We start from the raw sequence: 21,964 nt of genomic DNA, 5'->3' as shown, positions 1-21,964 counted from the left end.
TGTCAGGAGTGGGATTTGAACCCACGCCCACATACGTGGACCAGAATTCACAGTCAGGTTACCCGAATGGAAATTAAACCTTGAGTCTGGCGCCTTAGACCACTCGGCCATCCTGACAACAGTATGATTTTGCTGTAAAAATTTTACTGTGTGAATTACTGAAATGATGTTTTTTTATTAATATTAATCATATTTCGCAGTGCATCTCCGTCTCGAGTTTTAAGCACTCTAGCTGTAAGCATTAAGAATGCGTACAATAACAAGAGAGAGTTCGCCAACATATGTGATACTATTCGATAGCACGATCAGAATAACTTGCTCCAGATCAACACAAACCATTCTCGATGTTTATAAACAATTATCTTTATTACAAAATATAATTGTTGTTGGACTTTAAAAAACGTAATTTAGATTGAAGAACAGAAGTTTGAAAAATGTCAGCAGTACGTCCAACAGCGGAAATTTTCACCAGTGAGAGCTACCACGCTATTGATGCCCAATCAATGCAAAATTCACAAGAAAGAAAAAAAACATTTTCTATAGGATTCTACATTAACGGTACATTAAATTTTTTTCATTCATCCTTTCTTTAGTTTTTTCTTTTCTTTTTTTTTTGTTGCTTTATTTTTTTATCGATTTCATAAGAAGGTAATAAAAGACAAATAATGAACTAAGAGCTGGAGACAATTTTTTCCCAGTCATTTTTAAATGTAAAAAGAAACAAAAAATAGCTATATTTTATAGAAAAAATGAACACAAAAATTTCTTTACAGTAGTTTCAAGAATGTTTATTAAAGTCAGCATGAAGTGCTGCTTAACTTCAGCGTAAGCCAGAGGAGCACAACGAACTCTTCATGATATAATAATGTTCACTGCAATGTAAAAATGCATAAATTGCAAGAACTGCATGAAAGTGATGCGGAATCACTGTAACATCTCGCAAGACAGAATTTACCACATCAAGTACAGCATTTTGTGTCCTTGTAAATGGTGTATTGGTGCTTATTTATACTTTGCTCTTGTGCCTGGGTCCTCTAGCTGAGAGAGTTTGCGTTCGTTTAACAAATCAACATTTTTCGAGGCTTTGAAAATACGTAAGAGAGAAACATTAAGCGGAGTTTGGCTGTATTTGTAGAAATATATGACCAATAATGAATGAATGAAGGAAAAAGATCCACAAATAAGACTAGTTATGTGTTATAGAAATGCCAGTATTCGAAAATAAAGAATGAAAGAAAAAAAAAATCTGTCAGGAGTGGGATTCGAACCCACGCCCACATTCGTAGACCAGAATTCACAGTCGAAAGGAAATTATCCTTGAGTCTTGCGCCTTAGACCGCTCGGCCATCCTGACGCGTTGCATCTTACTTCGTGACAGCTCTTTCGACTGTAGTATTGAACCTCACGTAGCTTGGTTTCCTGAAGGGTCTAGTTCTGGACGTGGAAAGATAAAGTCCGTGGTATACTCATATAACTCGTCACTAACTGGCAACAGTACAGAATGTGGCAGAGTTGCTAGTTGAAGTGACAATATCAGCAAATAAGGATATCAAAGGATATTGATGAGATAAGCTGGTGTGAGTTTGTTTGGTGCATATTGGTCCGATTGGGAATTTGCAATTGAGTCGAGTTTTGATGAATTGTGATTTTAGTTTTGTACGTGATATTTGTTGCAGATGAGTTTCGAAGGTTTGCGAAAATACTGGCCAAACTACACTGCACGGTAAGCGTTTTTTTTATTTTTTTTATTTAGCTTCTGACACTTCACATTAACAGACATGGAAAAACAAATAGATGAGACGATATTTGAGGAAGTATATCGTGAATTCATCAGACTAGGTGAGCTGCTTAATAACAACTGGCCAGGAAAGGTGAAAGTTTAAGATACGTTTCCCCCGCAAGCGTCACAGGTGAAGATGCCGCTAAAATGGAGGAACAGTTGGACTCAGTGATCTCTACTCCCTCAGATTTAGAGGCCCGCGCACACACAAGAAGAGAAAAACGCCGATGGTCAGCTCTAAGATCTACAATGTACTGTTTACAAATTGATTACACAAAGGCCAAAAATGTGGATGAGGATATCAAGATACAACCCGCAACGAAAAATATTATAGAAAATTAACAATGGAAATGGTCGTCAAAGGTATTCGGCACCATGCATTCTCACTGAGTTCAGAAAAAAATTAAAGGTCGTCCTCCGTGGCGTCTGTGAAGACATTGATCCAGAAGAGATAGCTGCTGTTCTTAACTTACAGGATCTGCCTCCTATAAAGGTCAGCAGGATGTATAGATCTGAAAAGATTCCTATGCCGTTAGTCCTAGTAGAGATTCACAACATATGCAAAAATATTTGCAACTTAAAATTAATCTGCAGGCTCATCATCACACCAGAGCCACTCCGGAAAAGAGCATCTTCTGGCAATGCCACAGGTGTCAAAAGTTTGGCCACGCCCAGAAACTGTGTAAAGCTGAGTTTAAATGTCTGAAAAGTGGGGATAGTCACCAAACCAATATCTGTACAGACCCGAAAACCACCCCGGCTAAATGTGCCAACTGCGATGGCCGTCATCCAGCCAATTATAAGGGATGTAGTCAGTGCCGGATTTACGTATAAGCTAAAAAAGCTACAGCTTAGGGCCTCGCAATCTGCCGGGGCCTCAAATAAAAAAACAAAAAGACCAGCTGATGTCATTCAAAACAGTAGGGGGCGCGGGGGCTCTGGGTTTTGTATAACTTAGGGCCTCAGCAAGTCTAAATGCGGCCCTGGATGCAGTCAAGACCGAAGAACAGACGTTTGGAAACAGCTAAACAGTCTTCCTCCTCTAGAACACGAATATCAGAGGTCCCTGCACCACAGCCGGAGGTTCAGCGGCCACAATCAGAGGCCTTCAAGAATAAGAGTATACCAAAGGCAAACAAGAAGTTATGCAGATGTTGCCCGTTCAAACATGTCAACCCAGAACAGAATCAGCAAACAGCACCTACAAACCTGACCGCTATTATTACGGCCACTCTAGCAAACATGCTACCAGACTTCAGTATGTCAAACCCTTCAACAACCTCCACTAAAAGATACCTACGTGAAACACAGGCCATCCTCACAGCACTTATAGATGAATAGAAACAAACTAATTCCAGTCTCTTTCTTCAGATCGTTGCATGGAATGCAAATGGCCTCAGAAACAAAATTTTAGAGCTCCAAGACTTTACTCATAGATATCAGCCAGATGTTATTCTAATAAGCGAGACACATCTAAGACTCCTCGGACAGCCAGAAATAAGGGGATATCTCCTATACAGAACCGACAGGCTGAACTGTCGAGGCGGCGGTACTTCCATCTTCATTAAAAATTATATCAAACACCATTCTGTAAAAAACACTCCAAACCTTGAGGTCACAGGCGTTCACTAGCTCGGCTGGCAGACTGAAAATCTACTCAGCTTACAACCCACCCTTAAAAACCCTACTGCATTCTGATCTAAATGCCATCTAAGGCGTTAGAGAGTCCATCATTATTGCCGGAGAGTTAAACTCCAAGCACCCTGCCTGGAATTGTAAAACCACAAGCAAGAATGGATGCATCTTTTCAAACTACATAGGATCAAACTATGCTGTTGTGGCAGGCCCCACCGAACCAACTCATCTCAGTACGTTTGGCACTGCTGACTCCTGGATACAGCTATCCTGCAAAATATTAAACTTCAGTACAGCCTAAAATCATTGAACGAGTTATAATCTGATCATAACCCAATTCCGCTACAGCTTGGAAAACAAGAATACCTGTCTCCTTCCTCTCACTCATTTATATCGCGGGAAAAATTACCAAAAGTACTCCGGGATTAATTTGACCTGTTCCTCATATACGTTCAAAAGAAGATGTTGAAACCGCAGTCACAAGCCTCACCCACCAAATTAACTTCGCTATAATGGCAGCCACCTCCTACAAATCTGCCCTCAAGCCTGGTCGTCTGCCCGAAGACATTATGAACTTGATCAGAGAAAAAAACAGAGCAAAACATTTCACAACACTTACGCGCCACAAGACAAAATAGTACTTAATAGACTAAATGGGGCAGTGAGAGATGCACTCAAAGCTTACAGGGACCAACTATGGGAAGAAAAGTTAGCCTCTATCTCACCTATTGATCACTCTACCTGGGAACCACTAATAAATATCAGAAAGAAAGGCAGATCCCTTTCCCATATACTTTCTGACAAGGATCTTGTTCACACAGACGTAGAAAAGGCAGAAGCCATAGCAAAATATTTAGAAGAGCAGTGCAAACTTTCATAAGAAAGCTTAGACTTCGGTCACTTCTATAAAATTCACAGATAGGTCAGACACTCATTAAAACTCCCTGACACCGGTGCTGACCACTTTGCACCCACATCACCTGCTGAAATATATGATATCATAAAAAATTTAAAGAACAAAAAAGCTCCTGGTCCAGATGGCATCACAAATAAAGTGATCAAGCTGCTTCCCCGAAAAGCTGTAGTGCACCTGACCATAATCATAAATGCAATCTTGAGGTTTCACTATTTTCCTATCACTTGGAAACTTGCGGATGTAATCCCTATACATAAGCCAGGCAAGGACACACACCTGTCTCAAAATTATCGTCCAATCAGTATCATCTCCAACCTGGGTAAGGTTGCAGAGCAGGTCATCCTCTCACGAATTCAAGCTTCAGTAAATGAACTAAACAATCTTCCTAAAGAACAATTTGGTGTTCGGCAATACCATAGTACTACCCAACAAATCATCAGAATAGTTGAATATATTACCAGCAGCTACAACTGGCGTCAATACACGGGAGCTGTTTTCCTTGATTTATCCAAAGCATTTGACGAAATATGGCACTTCGGATTGCTACATAAACTTATCTCAGCCGATATCTCATATCTACAGAATAGAAGCATGTAAGTCAAGATCAATGGTGCTACCTCATCCCAGCGCCATATCCTGGCCGGAGTACCACAGGGATCCTTACTGGCTCCATTACTGTTCTCTATATACATGTCAGACATTCCACACAACCCATTGTCATCCATCATGGCCCTATATGCGGATGATACAGCATTATTAGCCAGATCTCTTTGGCCACACCTTGATACTAAAAAGTTTCAAGAAAACCTTCTAAAGTTAGAGAAATGGTTCTCCAAATGGAGACTACAAGTAAATCACCAAAAGAGCTCAGCCATTCTCTTCACGAAAAGGTCGATATCTTTTCCAGGAGACGTCTTATTATTCAATACTAAAATTCCTTGGCAGACAGAAACAAAATACCTTGGTGTCGTGCTCGACAAAACATTAACTTTTAACCAACACATGAAGACTACGTGTGTAAAGGCATCTAAAGACATCGCCCAGATCTACCCCCTAATTAACAGGAACAGCAAGCTAAACATCAGAATCAAATTGTTTTTATACCAGCTGACTGTTCGTCCCATAGTCACTTAAGGGACTATGTAAGTGACTATGGGACTCTCCAGCCTGGAGCTATACCTCCAACACTAATATCTTCAAACCGTAACATGTACAAAATAAGTGCTTACGAATGATTCTAAACGCTCCATAGTTCGTCAGAGCCAAGCAACTTCATCGAGATACAAATATTCCATATATTTTCTCTTTCCTACAATCTTTAGCAACAAAGGTTTTCCTAAAAATGTCCATACATCCCAACGATCTAGTTCAGTAAGCTGTAGCGTACGATGCAACGGATATATTTAAACATAAAAGACCCAAAGTCATTTTAATTTTATGTAGCCATACATAATTCCCTATTCCCATTCAGGGAGAGCAAACTGCTCATAAAATTTTTCCCTAACTGTAGCCGTAACAGATAGCGGGGAATATGAAATTAATGTCAAATGTCAAATCAGTGCATAATGGTCGTTAATCAGGTATGCTTCACTTTATTTGTATTGTACGAAAAATCTGCTATTCTGGAAAGAAATCCTGCTGGCTCCGTGTGGGATCGACTAACTCACTTGCAAATAAGACGTCCTCAGAATGGTCCCTCTGGATTATCAGTGTAGGAAGCGAATTCAAATGGATTACGCTCTTAGAAAATATTTCGTAAATGGAACTTTTTTGAGACGAATAGAATTGTTCTCTGGAACTTCAACAAAAGTATCGTAAATGTTCATCCGGGTCATTCTTAACTGACTTCACATTTTGGGGGGGAACAGGTTTATCTGGAAAATATCCAAGTTCACGAGATGCGGACGCAAAGTACTCAACCAACTCTTCACCTTCACGCATTGTTAATATTCTGTAGGTTCTGCAAGTTATCCTGTGGGATTTCTATACACATATAACAAAAAAAAAAAAAAAAACTGAATTTTTCAGTTTAAAATGAAAGCATCTTAAACTTAAAAGTTTTAAAAATAATTAACAGTTTCTATAAATAACTGCTGGAAATGAATACAATTGTTCATTTCCAGCAGTTATTTATAGAATTGTTTATTTATTTATTCTATATTCTGACCTTTAGTGAGATTTATTATCTCACTAAAGGTCAGAAAAAGAAAAACAAACTTAGGAAAAATTTCAAGGTCAAACTTCGTGTGTCACTCTGTATAATAAGACAGTTTCATTTATCTGATTGACTGATTAAAACGAAGATGCCATCATCTTTCCACTTTTCCACGGAAACAGTAGCTTCTATAACAGCCCATATGACGTCATCAAGAATTAAATTAGCCAGTCATCGTAGCTCAGCAGTACCATAATGGATAATATTTGGAAATATTCTGGTTCATAGATAAGTCTACGTTTAAATTATAATATGACAGCACATTCACAATAATATTTGTAAATAATCCTAAAATCATTTTTAAAAAAATGAAAATTGTGATTACAAAATTTAATTTGTTTTTAGATTTTTAAAAACGTATTTATATGAGGAACAGAAGTTTGAAAATGCTTACTGAGATCAGTGTCACGAGCTGTTTAACCTCACTGTCAATAGAAGTACGTACAGTAGTTATTACGTGTACGTAATAACTATTGTACGTAATTGTACGTATTGTAAGTTAGTACGTGTCAGTAATTATTAAGTACCTGACACGCCACTGATTCTGAATCAATGTAGAATCCACACCCACAAAAAAAAATTACTTCATTCTATTTAGAATTCTATTCTGGCAAGTATTGTTTACATCATTTGATTGAAATGAAAGTATGTAGAGTTTTGCATTAGCAGTGTTTCTTGGTTTCTATCGAATCTCAAAATAAAAATGGGAATTAGGCTTAACGAGCGTTGAAGTCATTAATGTACAAGCGCCTCTCTATCGTTCATTATGTATGTTGCGCTGATAACTGATAACTGATGTGGCATGATGGATATCAGTCCCAAGGACTCCAATCCCTTTGTCTCTATGAAATAGTCTTGCATTAAAGATTAGCGAGCACTTGGCTCACCCTATTTAGAGCTGTATGGAGGAACCTGAACCGATAAGGAGAGCTGTTTTCGGGCGCTTATGTTTCCACCTGTCGTGTTCGTCATAGTTAGAAGATTCTCGAATGAGTTGATTTGGATGAACAGCTGCTTTGGCAAAATAAGCAGCAGCACTGTTATGGAGGAACGTGGGAATATCTGGAATATCGGCATCACGGTGCAAGAGAGCATTTCTGACAAACCACGGAGCGTTAAAAATCATACGGAGGCACTTGTTTTGAATAACTTGTAGCTTGTTGATGTTGGTGGGGGAAGTGTGACCCCAGGCTGGAGATCCGTAAGTTAACGATGGTCTGATAATTGTTTTATAGATCCGTAGTTTGTTTTCAGTGCTAACTTGACTTCTTCTATTGAGGAGAGAATAGAGTTGTACAATTGCAGAGTTTGCCCTTTTGCATGCATAAACTATGTGGGAGTTAAAGTTTAAACGGTTATCAAGCTGAATGCCTAGATATTTGGTAGTAGATCTCCATGGGATGGCTGTGTTAAAAAGTTTAACTTCTCCAGAGTGAGATGCTTGTCTTCTTGTGAAGAGAATGGCAGTGCTTTTATCGGCATTTACAGATATTCTCCATTTTCTGAACCAGTCCTCCAATTTTCTTGCTGCAGTTTGTAATCGCTGAGTAGCTATATTAGGCCTAAGAGATCTGCTAAGAATTGCCATATCATCCGCATAACTAGCTATAGTGGTTAGTGATGTGCTAGGAACATCAGAAACAAAGATGTTAAAAAGCAGCGGTGAGAGCAGCGAGCCTTGAGGGACACCAGCAGTGATTTTTTTCATTGAGGATCGAATTCCGCGCAACTTGACCTGGATTTTACGGTCCTGTAGAAAGGAGTTAATAATTTTGGTAAGGTAAAGAGGGATGTTGGCTGTAATTAATTTATAGATGAGACCTTTGTGCCACACCTTATCAAATGCTTTTGCAACATCTAAAAAGATAGCTCCTGTATGCTGTTTCCAGTTAAAGCCTGTAGTGATGAATTCAGTCAGTCTGTGAATTTGCTGTGTAGTGCTATGGCCGGTACGAAAACCAAATTGTTCTTTCGGAATTATGTTATTTTTATTCACCTCCTCATTAAGTCGGTTGAGAATGACTCTTTCTGCGATTTTTCCTAAGCATGATAAAAGACTGATAGGTCTATAGCTCTGTGTCATTTGAGGTGCCTTACCAGGCTTGAGAATAAGGAATATATCAGCTTGTTTCCATCTTGAGGGGAAATAATTTAATCTCAGAATTGCATTAATAATGGCTACTAGATGCATGACAGCTTTGTGTGGGAGGGCTTTAATTGTTTTGTTGGTAATTTCATCTGGACCAGGGGCTTTTTTGTTTTTAAGCTTCCTAATGATTGAATAGACCTCTTTAGGTGAGGCGGGACAGATATTATCACAGCTACAAGGTTTCCGAAGCGCAGAGCGTACACGACGGTGTATCCTCTCTATGAAGGTCAGATCAGCATGCGTATAATTAGGACGGCACTGAAGCTGGAGGGCATCAACGAAAGCTTCGGCTTTTTCATTATCTCTGTAAACAAGACCTCTTTCTCCGTGAATGGGCTGGATGTTAGAGCGATCTGTACGGAGAGCTTTAGTCAACTTCCACAGAGAATTATCTTCAGCTTTGAGAGAACAGAGTTTTCTTTCCCATTGCTGGTTTTTGTGATCTTTTAATGCGTAACGAACTTGGTTGGATGCTCTATTTAGTACTCGACGGTCTTGCGGAGATAGCGTGTTGTGATAGCGGCGTCTGAGTCTATTTTTGTTCCTGATCAGAACAAGGATTTCTTCAGGAAGTGAGTTGACTTGAGCTGGGGTGGAAATAGAACAAGCTGCGGATAAGCCAGCGCGTATTTTACATTCAAGATTGCTGACTGCCAGGTCAATTTCTTCACAGGTGGAGATAGTAGGTACTGAGTCTATGATAGTGTTCATTTTAGCCTTGAATTTTGCAAAATTAGTGTGAGATTGGTTGGGAATGAGCTCAGGCTCCCCCCCTAAACTTAAGAGTACTGGATTGTGATCTGAGCTGAGCTCGTCAACCACTTGAAGTTGAAATTGATGACAAATATTGTTAAAAATAGCAATATCCAAAACATCAGGTCTGCCGATCGCTCCATAATGTGTTGGCTCGATTGGGCCTGCAATAACAATATTTCTCTTCAAGGCAAAATTGTAGAGGATCATTCCGTTGTTGTTAAAACTCTTGCTGTTCCATAAAGGATGCTTAGAATTGAGATCTCCTGCTACAATTATTGCTTCATTTGTATCTAGTAGCTGAGAGAGATCAGAGGGGAGTAAAGGTTTGCCAGGGGGGTTGTATACAGAATAAATCTTTAAGCTGCCTGCATTGTTGGTATGAATTTCTATGCCTGTCTCCTCGAGGTTAGATGTATTAGTCTTCTTAATCTCATTATAGCCGATGTTTCTTCTTACAAAGATGGCAGTGCCTCCTCCTCTGGCATTGAGTCTGTCATTTCTAAGTAATGAATAATTTCTGAGTTTGGGATTATCGCAGGGACGTAGGTGAGTCTCGTTTATGAGGAGAATATCAATTTGTAAATGATCTGTAAGTTCCTGTAATTCCAAACTTTTGTTGTTGAGACCGTTTGCATTCCAGAATATTATCTGTATAGAATTTGATGTTGAAGCTGAATTAGTCATTAATCATGGAGAAGATGACTTGAGTATTCCTAAGGAATTTGTTGGTATCGGCCTGGCTTGGATTTGTTTTGCTGAAGGCCATTAGCATCTCCCCTAGTGAGGCAGCAAGAATTGCTGAGGAATTTTGACTGCTAGCTGCAGGGAGTGCCTCGGTGTTACGTGAGGAAACCACAGAAGCATAAGATTTATCTGGTGTAACTTTTCGTGCTTTGATTTCAGGCACATATCTCACAATATTTTTCTGCGTGGGCTGAATTAACTCCTGTCTAGGTTTTTGAAGGTTGGATGGATAGAGAGAACAGCCCTTGTAATTAGCAGGATGTGGGCCACTGCAGTTCGCACATTTAGCAGGTGTGGACTTTGGTTTGACGCAAGTGTGCGAGGGATGGTTGCCACCGCATTTCACACACTTGTAGTCTGCTCTGCATAACATTTGTGAATGCCCAAATTTTTGGCAGCGATGGCATTGACCAGCCGATGCCTTTCTTCTTAGTGGCTCGGTCTTGATGACCAAATTGCAGACTATTTTAAGATCATAAATTTCTCTCTGATCTTTACTGATCTCTACTAAGACCAGAGGCATGGGACGCTTGTCTGCTCGATACATTCGAGAAATCTTTATTGGCTCCAAGCCTTGTAATCTAAGGTCAGTAGCTATTTCTTCTGATGTTATGTTTTCTACCAATCCTCTGATCACTACCTTGAGGTTCTTTTCACTTTTGAGTTGGTAAGTATGGTATGGAAATTTATGATCATCCATAAGTCTGGTGAGCTGGCGGTAGTCCGTTGTTCCTTCAGGCTGTATACGGACTCCGTCATCTGTGTTTTTGGCTGATGAGAACTTGATGTTATTTTTCTTCATCGTCTCTGCAAGCAATGACCATTTCTCCTTAGATCGCAAGACTACTGGTGGGATCCTCTCTTTGGGCTGTGTCGGTATATTTGTCTCTGTTCTTGCGCTAGATTGTGCTGATGTGTCCATTTGAGGTACAAATTCAGGTTCTGCAGCAATAGACTCTTTCTTTCTCTTCTTTCTGCTGACTTCCTGATAATCATTGGAATCTATGTCAGTTGTTGTGACGTTGTCATGTGTATTGTGAGGAGAAATTTCGGAGGTTTGAGGGTCTTCTGTCTCGACCTCCATAACCTGATGAATTTCAACTCTTCCTGGCCATTTCGTGTGCAAAATGTTACCAATTTGCCGAAAAATAGCTAGAAGTTCTTTGAAAGAGAGATCCTCATATGGTGAATCCATAATTAAATCTAGACTTGAAGTGGGGGAAGGATCTGCCTTGTCCCTTCAACCACCAAGTGCTGCACAGGGCAGGGAACAGGAGAGGGCCTGAAAAATGTTTTTGAAGATGAAATAAAAGTCTTACCTGCTCTGATGATCGAGCACTCTGTTGACGCTGGATAATGCACTGACGAAAATTAAGTGACTGTTTATAACAGCAAGCTATTAACTACTATTACAATGAATAATCATAAAAAATCGCTAAAACATATCAATTAAATTCACAATTCATCATCAATAATACCCGATACGAAACACTAACACACTCGACTGATAATTCTAAAATCAGAATTCTCAACATCGACTACTCGAGACGCCATCCTGAAAAATATCCTCCTAATTAACAACACAATGACTCATATGTTGCGCTCGCTTTGAAAGAGACTAAAATAGAAGAAAAATAAACCTAGGGAACCTAAGAAAAATAAAGCAAGCAAGAAATCTGATAAAGGTCCTTTATTCAAGAGCAATAGTTCTCAAACTTTCAGTGCCCGCGTGCCTTTTTTGAAATTTTAGTAACACCGGCAAACCTCCCCCCCCCCCCTTTTCAGGCAAAGACAACTCGAGAGAAGTTATATTTCATTCAAAGACGAATAATTATAAAAATTATTTATTATTTAACATTTGTGTTATAATAAGGGTCTAATAAATTACTCTGACAGTAGTATATTATTAAATTACAAACATATGAACGTTTTTTTTTTTTCGAATTATTAAATACAAGCATGATTAAACACATACAGATGCACGAATCGGTGGTGAAGCAATTGCTGAGTACGGTTATAATTTAAGATACGAATGATTCCGAAATTTAGCGGAGAGTTCCGACTGCGTGATTAGAACTATTCGAATTTAAACTTTTAATGCAAAGAATTCGAACCGCGAGGTTGGAATGCGATCGTGTCGTCAACCAGATGCTCCCGAGACAGTGGTCTGTCGATACGTGCCAAGACACACATTTTTTGCTTATTGAAAAAAAATTAATTATAAAATAGAGGGCGTTGCGAAATGAGAAAATATGGCGACAAAAATATAAAACTAAAAACAAAGTACGCTTATCTAGAGGAATGAGGCGCGTTCGGCTTGGTAAAGGCGCTTACTGGAATAGTACGAAAAAAGTGGATCAGTTATGTAAGAAGTGGCTATGAACGAACAGCAAAAGAATTCTTATCAACAATGAAAAGCAGATGATTCCAGGTGAAAGTAGACGTCCTCCAGGATCGGCAAAACTAGTTAGGAACCTTTTGATTAGACTGTTAGGTGATGACAGCAGTGGGTACAATGGTCGTTAAAGGCAGAGGTACTTTTGGTTTTTTATATTTGAAATGATCTGAGGGTTTGTAGTCCGCTGCCTGTCGAATTAGTTGATTTGGGTGATCATCTGTGATTGTGAAGAATTTTTCTGCAATGCCTGTCATGTAGGTCTTGATATCTGGAAGATTGGCTTCTTGCTGTAACTGGAGGTTTCTGATGAACCAAAGGGCATTAAATGCCATTCTAAGGCATTTGTTCTGGATCGTTTGTAATCTGTGGATATTCTGTTTAGACGTGTGTCCTCAAGTTGATGAGGCGCAAATTATCTGAGGTCTTATCTTGATTTGTAGAGGAGAATTTTGTTGTTTATGTTTAGGAAGCTGTTCTTATTCAAAAGTGGATATAGCTGTGCAATAGTCTGACTTGCTTTGGTGGAGACACTATTTATGTGTGTCTTGAAATTTAAGAGTTTATCCAGATGAACTCCTAGATCCTTGGTAGGGTTGTGCCAAGGGATGACTTTTCCAAACATTTGTATGCTTGTGTCGGTTTACATCTGGTGAAAAGTACTGCAGAGCTTTTTCCTGGGTTGATTGCGATACGCCATTTTTTTTGTACCAATTCTCTAATTCGTGGACTACTTGTTTGAACCTAGATGTGTACGGAGGGATCTGGCTATGATAATTGTATCATCGGAATAGAGAACGGTGATGGATGGGGACAACTTGGGAAGTTCTGCTATGTATATGGAGAAGAGCAGGGGAGACAGCAGAGAGCCTTGAGTGACTTCAGCCGTGACTCTCTTCTCTATGGATCTGATTCCATTGAGTTTTATTTTAAATTCTGTTATTCAGATATGATTTGATAAGTAGAATTAGTTTTAATGAGATTCCTACTTGGTGTAGTTAAAAATTTAGACCATAATTCCATATTCTATCAAATGATTGTGTTATGTCCAGGAAGACTGCACCAGAATGTTGGTGCCATTCAAACCCTTGTGTGATGTATTCAACGACTATGTAAATTTGAAGCGTTGTGGAGTGATATTCCTGAAGCCGAATTGCTCGTCTTGTATGACGTGGTTGATATCTGTTGCCTCTTGAATCCGTGTGAGTATAGCGTGTTAGGCTATCGTGCCTACACATGATAGAAGGTGATCGGTCTATAATTATGAGGATATTGTGTATTTTGAAATTAGGATGACATCACAAGCTTCCATCGCTCTGGAAAATAATTTATCCGAAGGATGGCATTAGTAATGGCTACCAGATGCATAACCCCTTTACGGGGAAGTAGGTTGAGCACCTTGTTCGTTATTCCATCCTGACCCGGAGCCATTTTGTTGTTTAGTTTTCTTATGATCTCATATATTTCTGTTGGTTGGAATGAGGCGTTTTGAGTAATTTTACGCACTTTTGTGTGGATGTTTCTTATGAAGTTTATATCTATATTGGTATAATTGGGGCTGCATTGTCTTTCTAAGCTGTCTGCAAATGCTTCTGCTTTTTCCTCACCATTATAGGCGACTCTACATTCACCTTGGATTGGAGGAAGTGTGAACCGCTTCGAACGAAGTGATCTGATCATTCTCTACAATGATTGATCCTATGTGTTTAGGTGATGTATTTTGTTATTCCAAAGTTGGTTTCGGTAATCCTTTAGAGCATACCGAACCTGGTTTATTGCGCTGTTAACTGGCTGCTTATCTGTAGGATCCATTGTTCTGTGATATTGTCTTCTTAATCCTCACGGATAAGACGTTTTTTGTCTTCTGGGAGTTTATTTGGTGGTGCAGACTTGGTTATATTTGTTATCTGTGTGTTACTGTTGTTAATATTTGCTTTTCAAAGGTTTTCACTGCCTTTTCTATATCTTCAGTGGATGTTATATGTAGAACTGGGCCAATGTTATTCTGGAAAGCTGAGGGTAGTTGTTTCCAGTTTATAAAGGTGGTGGCGTTTTCCGTTAGATCTTGTATGGCGCCTAGTTGCAATATGATGGGATTGTGATCATAACTTAAGTCGTTAACTGCTTGTATTTGGTAGCTGTACGTAATGTTTTTTAGTATTGTTATATCAAGTACATCTGGATGGCCGGTTGCTCAGTAGGGTGTGGATTCTGTGGGTCCTGTTACTGTCATGTTTCTTGTAGTGGTATATGAATTCAGTAGTCTGCCGTTGATATTTGAGTTTCTGCTGTTCCATGTGGAATGTTTGGCTTTAAAGTCGCCAGCTACGATTATTGCTCTACCTGCGTTTAGTATTGTTATATCAAGTACATCTGGATGGCCGGTTGCTCCGTAGGGTGTGGATTCTGTGGGTCCTGTTACTGTCATGTTTCTTGTAGTGGTATATGAATTCAGTAGTCTGCCGTTGATATTTGAGTTTCTGCTGTTCCATGTGGAATGTTTGGCTTTAAAGTCGCCAGCTACGATTATTGCTCTACCTGCGTTTAGTATTTCATCCAGATCTGAATCAAGGAGTTTTTTTTATTTGGGGGGGGGGGTTGTAGGTTGCGAATATCCTGATACTGCTTGTGTTTTCCATATGTGTTTCTATTCGTGCGGTTTCGATGTGTCCTGTTTAGGGTTCTAATCAAATTGTTCGCAAATTTGAGAAAAATTTAACAAAGTGCTCGCGCAGCCCCTTATAGCAAACCACTATATATATACCCAGCAATTAGACATGTGAAATGTCCAGGAAGAGTGGTCATTATCCAATGCCTAAATACATATAATTTCCTTGAAAAGATTCATGCACTCATATGTGCCTGGACATCATCTGCTTCTTAACCACGCTCTTACCCAGTTTCCCTTTCCCTCCTGGTTATCTGAATAATTATCAGTCTTACTCTTAATTCAAAATCAAATTCTTCAAATAACATATAACATTAAGCGCCTCCGTAGCGCAATTGGAAGAATAACGGTACAACGCGCCCTTCGATTGGAATAGGCCTAAGTTCGATTTTCCTCGTGACGGGAGGAATCTTTATCTGGACGATTTCAATCGAAGGTGAGTTAGCCGATCTCATACAGATGTAGCAGGATTTTTTATCCCGGAAACTCGGGTTTTTCATCCCGCATACAGACAAATCGGCTCTTCAGAACACACGCAATTTACAGACAAAAAATACTAGTTGCGGAGGCGGGCGGTAGATGGTTGATGGAGATGATTCCTAGTAGAGGTTCGGTGTAGTGGTTGAGACAGTTGTAGGTGTCCTTCCGCGATGAGTCTTCGGACTCCTTGGAGGTGTCGCGAATAATAATAATAATATTTCATGCAATGTGCTTAGTAGATATTCTTTGAATTTATAACATTAATTTAAGAAATACCCTAAAATTTCCTTCTTGATTGTGGAACGTAATATTTACAGCTTTTGAAATTTATTTCTAAACATAAAGACAGTATAATTCTGATATATGATAAAGATAAACAACTGTACATTTATATTCATTACTAATTTTGTATAACGTATAATGCTACTGCAGGATGGATGAAGCAAAAATGCTTTTCATATTCCCCTTTGTAAAGAAAGTTATTTGGGAAAGGGAGTTTTGTGAGCTTCAAGCTCGCCCTCTGAGGGTATTTGTATTAGTTATGATCCGCTGGGAGTAGAAAAGCCCCCGGGCTTTTGTATTTGTAGTATTCTGTTTCGATGTAATTAACAGCTTGTACGATCAGCGGGTTTGAATGTGTACTTGACTTGACAAAGAATTTTTCTGCAAGATCACGAAGAATGGAGGAGATGTATGCCGGTTTCTCGATGAAGCTGTGAATTTCTGATAAACCATGGGCATCTAGAATCATCCTTAGGCACTTATTTTGGATTCTTTGTAGTTTTGAAATGTTTGTTCGTGAAGAGTGGCTCGTGCTGGTGAGGCGTAGGTAATAACCGGACGTATAACCATCTGGTAAAGTAGTAATTTATTTTGTAAGTTCAGTTTACTGTTGCGGTTGACCATTGGGTACAGTTGAGCTATTACTCAGAATGCCTTGGAGAGAATGAGATTGATATGCTTGTTAAAAAGGAGTTTCTTGTCCAGTAGTACTCCAAGATATTTGGTCTTGGATTGCCGTGGGATCTTTTGACCAGAGAGCAAGATGTCTTCTTTAATGCAGACTTTTTTCTAGAGTATAACATGGCTGAGCTTTTGAAGGGGTTTACTTGAATCCTTCAGTTGGTGAACCATTTTTCCAGTGTGTTGATACTTCCTTAGAGTCTACTGATTGCCAGGCGAGGGCTGAGAGACCTTGCTAGAATTGCAGTGTCTTCGGCATAAAGGGCTGTAATAGTTCTTGAATTTAGAGGGATGTCTGATAAGTAAATTGTGAACAGTAATGGGACTAGAAGGGAACCTTGAGGTAAACTAGCTAGAATTTTGCATCTCGATGAAATATTTCCGTTAAGTTTTACTTGTATGTATCTTTTGCTAAGATATGAGTTAATAAGTTTTACTAGCTTAATTGGGATGTTGTTTTCAATAAGTTTCAAGATAACACCTTGATGCCAGACCTTATCAAAGGCCTTGGCAACGTTGGTAACACAGCGGCAGTGTAGAGGTGTCAGTTGAAACTATGGATGATGTGTTCTGTTAATCGGTGAATTTGTTGCACTGTGCTGTGAGCTTTGCGAAAATCAAATTGCTCATTTGGAATTATTTTATATTTGTCAACTGCTAGTTGTAGCCTTGTTAGGAAGACTTTTTTCTGTTACTTTACCGAGACAGGAAAGAAGACTGATGGTCTGTAGCTTGGGAGAGTGTGGGTTATTACCAGGCTTTTTCAAGGGATGATGTCAGCAGTTTTCCAAGCTGTGGGAAAGTACTGGAATCTAAATATGGAATTGATTATATTAACTAGATGAATTACGGCCACCCATGGGAGTGATTTTATTATTCTATTGGTGATGCCGTCGGAACCAGGAGCCTTTTTATTCTTCAATTGGGATATAATATAATATTCATTATTTCTGCTGGAGTAGTGGGTATGATGAGGTCTGAATCATCCTTAGGCTGTCTTAAGGCTTTTCTGACTTGACGATGAACTTTATAAATTAGATTAATATTTACGTTTTCTTATGATGAGCTGCATTGATTTTCCAGATTGTCAATTAGGGCTTCTACTTTTTCTTCATTTGAGTGTGCAATTCCATGTGTGGTCTTCATAGTGAGGAGTTGTCTTTTGGTATGAAGAGATGTTAGAAATTTCCATATGGAGTTTTCTTTGGTTGATTTCCGTAAGTTTAGATTCCCCATTCGGAATGCCTGTGTTTCTGGAGCTTCTCGAACCTGTCTGTTCAAGTTGTTTAAGGTTGTTTTATCCTGCTGTGCTCTGGTGTTGTGGTATCGCTTTCTGGCTTTGATTTTAGCCCTAATCAGGTCCATTATCTCTTCCGGAACCCGACTGAACGAGTGTAAGACAGTGGTTTGTGTGAGTAATGTTATTGCTGTGTTAATTTGTCTTAAGTTGCTTACAGCTAATTACTAATATATATATATATATATATATATATATACATACAGAAACCCATATACGTACAGACTGGGTTTCCATAAATTAAGGAACAAAGAGAAAAATAATGATAACTCAAAAACTATGAATTTTTATGTAATTCAGTGAAAAGCAGTGTGTGTGTGTGTGTGTGTGTGTGTGTGTGTGTGTGTGTGTGTTAAAGATACACCTACCTACAAAACTTGTAAATAGTTTAATTCGGTAACAAATGGGTACATGAAGAAAATGGTAAAAAAAAACAAGAGGTCAAAGTGCCTCAATAAGGAATGTGGTCACCCTTCACAGCAATTCAGAATTCCCGTGCTTCATGCATTTATAATAATAATAATAATAATAACAACAACAACAACAACAACAAACACCTCATTTGCTAATAACAACCATTGCTTCTGCAAAGCCAAAGCTCTTCTAAGTCTATCAAGGTCTGGGGGAGCAAGAGGTTATGAACATCAACCAGTGGCGCACTCAGGATTTAATCTTGGAGGGGGCCGAGTACTCATAACTTAATCTTGGGGAAGGGGGGGCCGAGATGAGTAGATGATTTGAGAATATACACTACGCATGGCATACGACCTATGACTAAGCATCTGCAGTGATCGCCAATACATGATACCAGTGATCTCTGGCCCGGCTCGGGCAAAGTATCGCCCGAGCACTACTTCGTTTGCTTTGCGTTCACAATGGCCGTGATTCCCGAGAGCCAGAGGGTATTTCCACCTTATGCGACCGCTAATTCATAAGTACAGTAGTATAGAAATAGTAGACACGACACAACAGAAATAAAAAAAAAAAAATAATAAATTTCATCAGGAAAAGATTTTTGGAAAATTTTCTAGTTTTTTTTTTCCCCCTTTTTCTTTTGGGGGGAGCCAGGGCGACTTGGACCCCCTACCTGGGTGCGCCAATGACACCAACACATATACTTAAAGATGAGGACGAGCATTATTTTTGCATTTTGCATATATATATATATATATATATATATATATATATATATATATATATATATATATATATATATGTTGAAGATACCAAGCAATTTTAAACCTGGTTTTACTCCATTTTTTCTAAGTAAGCAAACAGACAAAAATGTCAAGTTTGCGCCTGCAAGTGATGCAAGACTAGCTGATCCTACAGATAGTGCAAGACCAAGGCAACTCGTGGTAGAGGTGGAACAAGCTCCGATCACTTATCTTAATATTTACCCTTAATGCCAAAACACATCTCCAAGAAGGGGATGTATGATGTTTTGTATTAAAGGCAAGGGGCCACTACCCAGATCGGTTTCGATCCCCTTCTTGGAGATGTGTTTTGGCATTAAGGGTAAATATTAAGATTAGTGATCGGAGCTTGTTCCATCTCTACCACGAGTTGCCTTGGTCTTGCACTACCTGTAGGATCAGCTAGTCTTGCATCACTTGCAGGCGCAAACTTGACATTTTTGTCTGTTTGCTTACTTGGGAAAAATGGAGTAAAACCAGGTTTGAAAATTGCTTGGTATCTTCAACATAATTATACCCAAGGTAAAAATACTTTCTACATATATATATATATCTATATAATCTATATCTATATCTATATATATATATAATATATATATATATATATTCATAAATATATATATATATATATATATATATATATATATATATATATATTTATGAAGAATTGAATGACTAGAACCGAGATTTAAGTAAAAATGTTTTAATATAAAAACACGACTAGTTTCGGCCTGTAACAGCCTTCATCAGGTGACATTATAAAAGAAAAAAAAAGCACTAAACACTGAAGGTTAAAAGATTATGAACAACATAGAGAGTCTCTATACATAATTAGCATGAAAACGTTGTAGTTGTATTTAAAGCTGTTCTTTCGTTTGTTGTATTGTTGGGAGAGTGCGTGCTTGCAGCATCATGTGAACGCCAGTACACGATTACAACTGAATGACTATCTGGGAGGTTGTAGCTCAAGTTATTATTTAGATGAACAGGACTGAAGATGATTTCTCTTGATTCCACGATTTTTCTCTCTAGTTCATCATTGCAACGGAAGATGTTAGTAGATTTTTCCTAGCAGACTTTGTGACTTTGGTTTTCATCATTAGGATTAGCCGAGAAAAGGATATGACTTGATAATGCACTGGCTCGCTGTCACTTGTAACAAATGTCCCTCATGTGTTCTTCCATACGCAATTCGACAAATTTGTCTGTCTGCCCAAAATAAAGAATATCACAATCACACAATATTTTATACACACCAGGGTATTTGAGTTGATGATGACAAGGTTTTGGGTGGCTTATTAAGAAACGGATTTTAGGAAGCGAAGTGAAGAAGATATTGTATTTTCTTAGAACTTTTGCTAATTTATGTGAAACTGTACTTATGTAAGGAATAGATATATTGCCTTTGAATCTATTTGTTTCTTCTGAGTGATGTCTAGGAGGATTAAGAAGGAATTTTTCAATGATTCTCTTGGAATATCCACTGACTTCGAAAGAAGTTTTCAGATGGTTTATTTCTGCAAGAAGTTCATTTGGGTCATTCAGAAGAGAACGGGCTCTATGTCCCAAGGTGGAAATTATTCCAAGCTTATGAGGAGGGAAGCGATGGGACTGATTATGCAGATATCTGTTGTTGTGTGTGGGCTTTCTATATATCGATATTTTGAGTTTACCAGAAGAGCGAGTCAGTTTGACATCAAGAAAATGCAAGGAATTATCCGTTTCAAGCTCGGCAGTAAACTAAATACTTTGATGTCGGCTATTGAGATGTTCGAGGAAAACCATAAGGGATTCATGTCTATGGTTCCAGATAATGAAGACATCATCTACATAGTGTTTCTAAACCTTAGGTGTTAAAATAAAGGGAGATAGCCTTGGTTTCAAAATCCTCTACGTAAATATTTGCGAGTACAGGGGATAAAGGATTACCCATAGCCAGTCCATGATTTTGTTTGTATATATTATCTTGAAATTTGAAGTAACCGGACCTGATGCAATGTGCAAGCAAGGCTAACATTTATTTTGATAACTGTCCTTGAGTAATGTTAAGACTTCATCTGTTGGGACATTATTGAACAAAGAAGTTATGTCCAAGCTAGCCATGATGTCATCTTCATTAACTGTAATATCCTTGATGTATGTAACAAATTCTGTAGTGTTCTTGATAAAGGATGATGACTTGCCTGAAAAACGTTTTAGGTATTTGGCAAGATATTTTGAAAGATTGTACGTCGGAGAATTGATACCTTCTACAATTGGGCGCTCTCTTTATTGATTTTAGGAACACATATGCGAGGAATTAACGGATGGAGGGATGGAGAGAGCGTAGAGATAAGCAAACGTTTCGGGATAATTCAGTTGTTGGTTTTAATAAGTTATTTGTACGATTTTGAAGTTCACGGGTTGGATCTCTCTCTCAGGAATACTTACCAGTTCTGGGAGTTAAAATAGGCGGCCCAGAAACGTATGAAGAATAGTGGAGAGAACTGTGGAAAATAAATACCATGCGCCCAAGACAACTATCTCTAAGAGGAAAAGCGCGAATATGCAACATATATTTACCCTCCCGCATCTGGTACAAAGTGAACAACATACTATGGGCAGACAAGATCCACAGACTGTGTGCCACCTACATCCGGGGCTCTCGGTACGAACCGATGAGGAGAACAACGCTCTTTCACGAATTAGAAGCCGGAGGTCTAGGTCTACTTAATATCCACTTAAAAACAGTTATCAACAGAGTGAAGACTGCAGAAACAGCAAACACTGA

The 21,964-nt window shown here is 38.8% G+C and overlaps 2 non-coding genes across 2 annotated transcripts; both read right to left on the bottom strand.

Moving 5' to 3' along the window:
- Window positions 1-117, bottom strand: TRNAL-CAA (transfer RNA leucine (anticodon CAA)). Its single transcript has 2 exons — window positions 80-117; window positions 1-46 (listed from the first exon to the last, which is right to left on the bottom strand). It is a non-coding gene; the product is annotated as a tRNA-Leu (tRNA).
- A 1,130-nt stretch (window positions 118-1,247) lies between these two features.
- TRNAL-CAA (transfer RNA leucine (anticodon CAA)) lies at window positions 1,248-1,354 on the bottom strand. Its single transcript has 2 exons — window positions 1,317-1,354; window positions 1,248-1,293 (listed from the first exon to the last, which is right to left on the bottom strand). It is a non-coding gene; the product is annotated as a tRNA-Leu (tRNA).
- Between the last annotated feature and the right edge of the window lie 20,610 nt (window positions 1,355-21,964).

This window comes from Typopeltis vanoorti, chromosome 17, assembly GCF_054136105.1.
Source record: "Typopeltis vanoorti isolate ZY-2024b chromosome 17, IOZ_Tvanoo_1.0, whole genome shotgun sequence".
NCBI lineage: Eukaryota > Metazoa > Arthropoda > Arachnida > Uropygi > Thelyphonidae > Typopeltis > Typopeltis vanoorti.
Note: the sequence above shows the minus strand (reverse complement) of the source record. Positions and strands in the feature narration are given on the sequence as shown.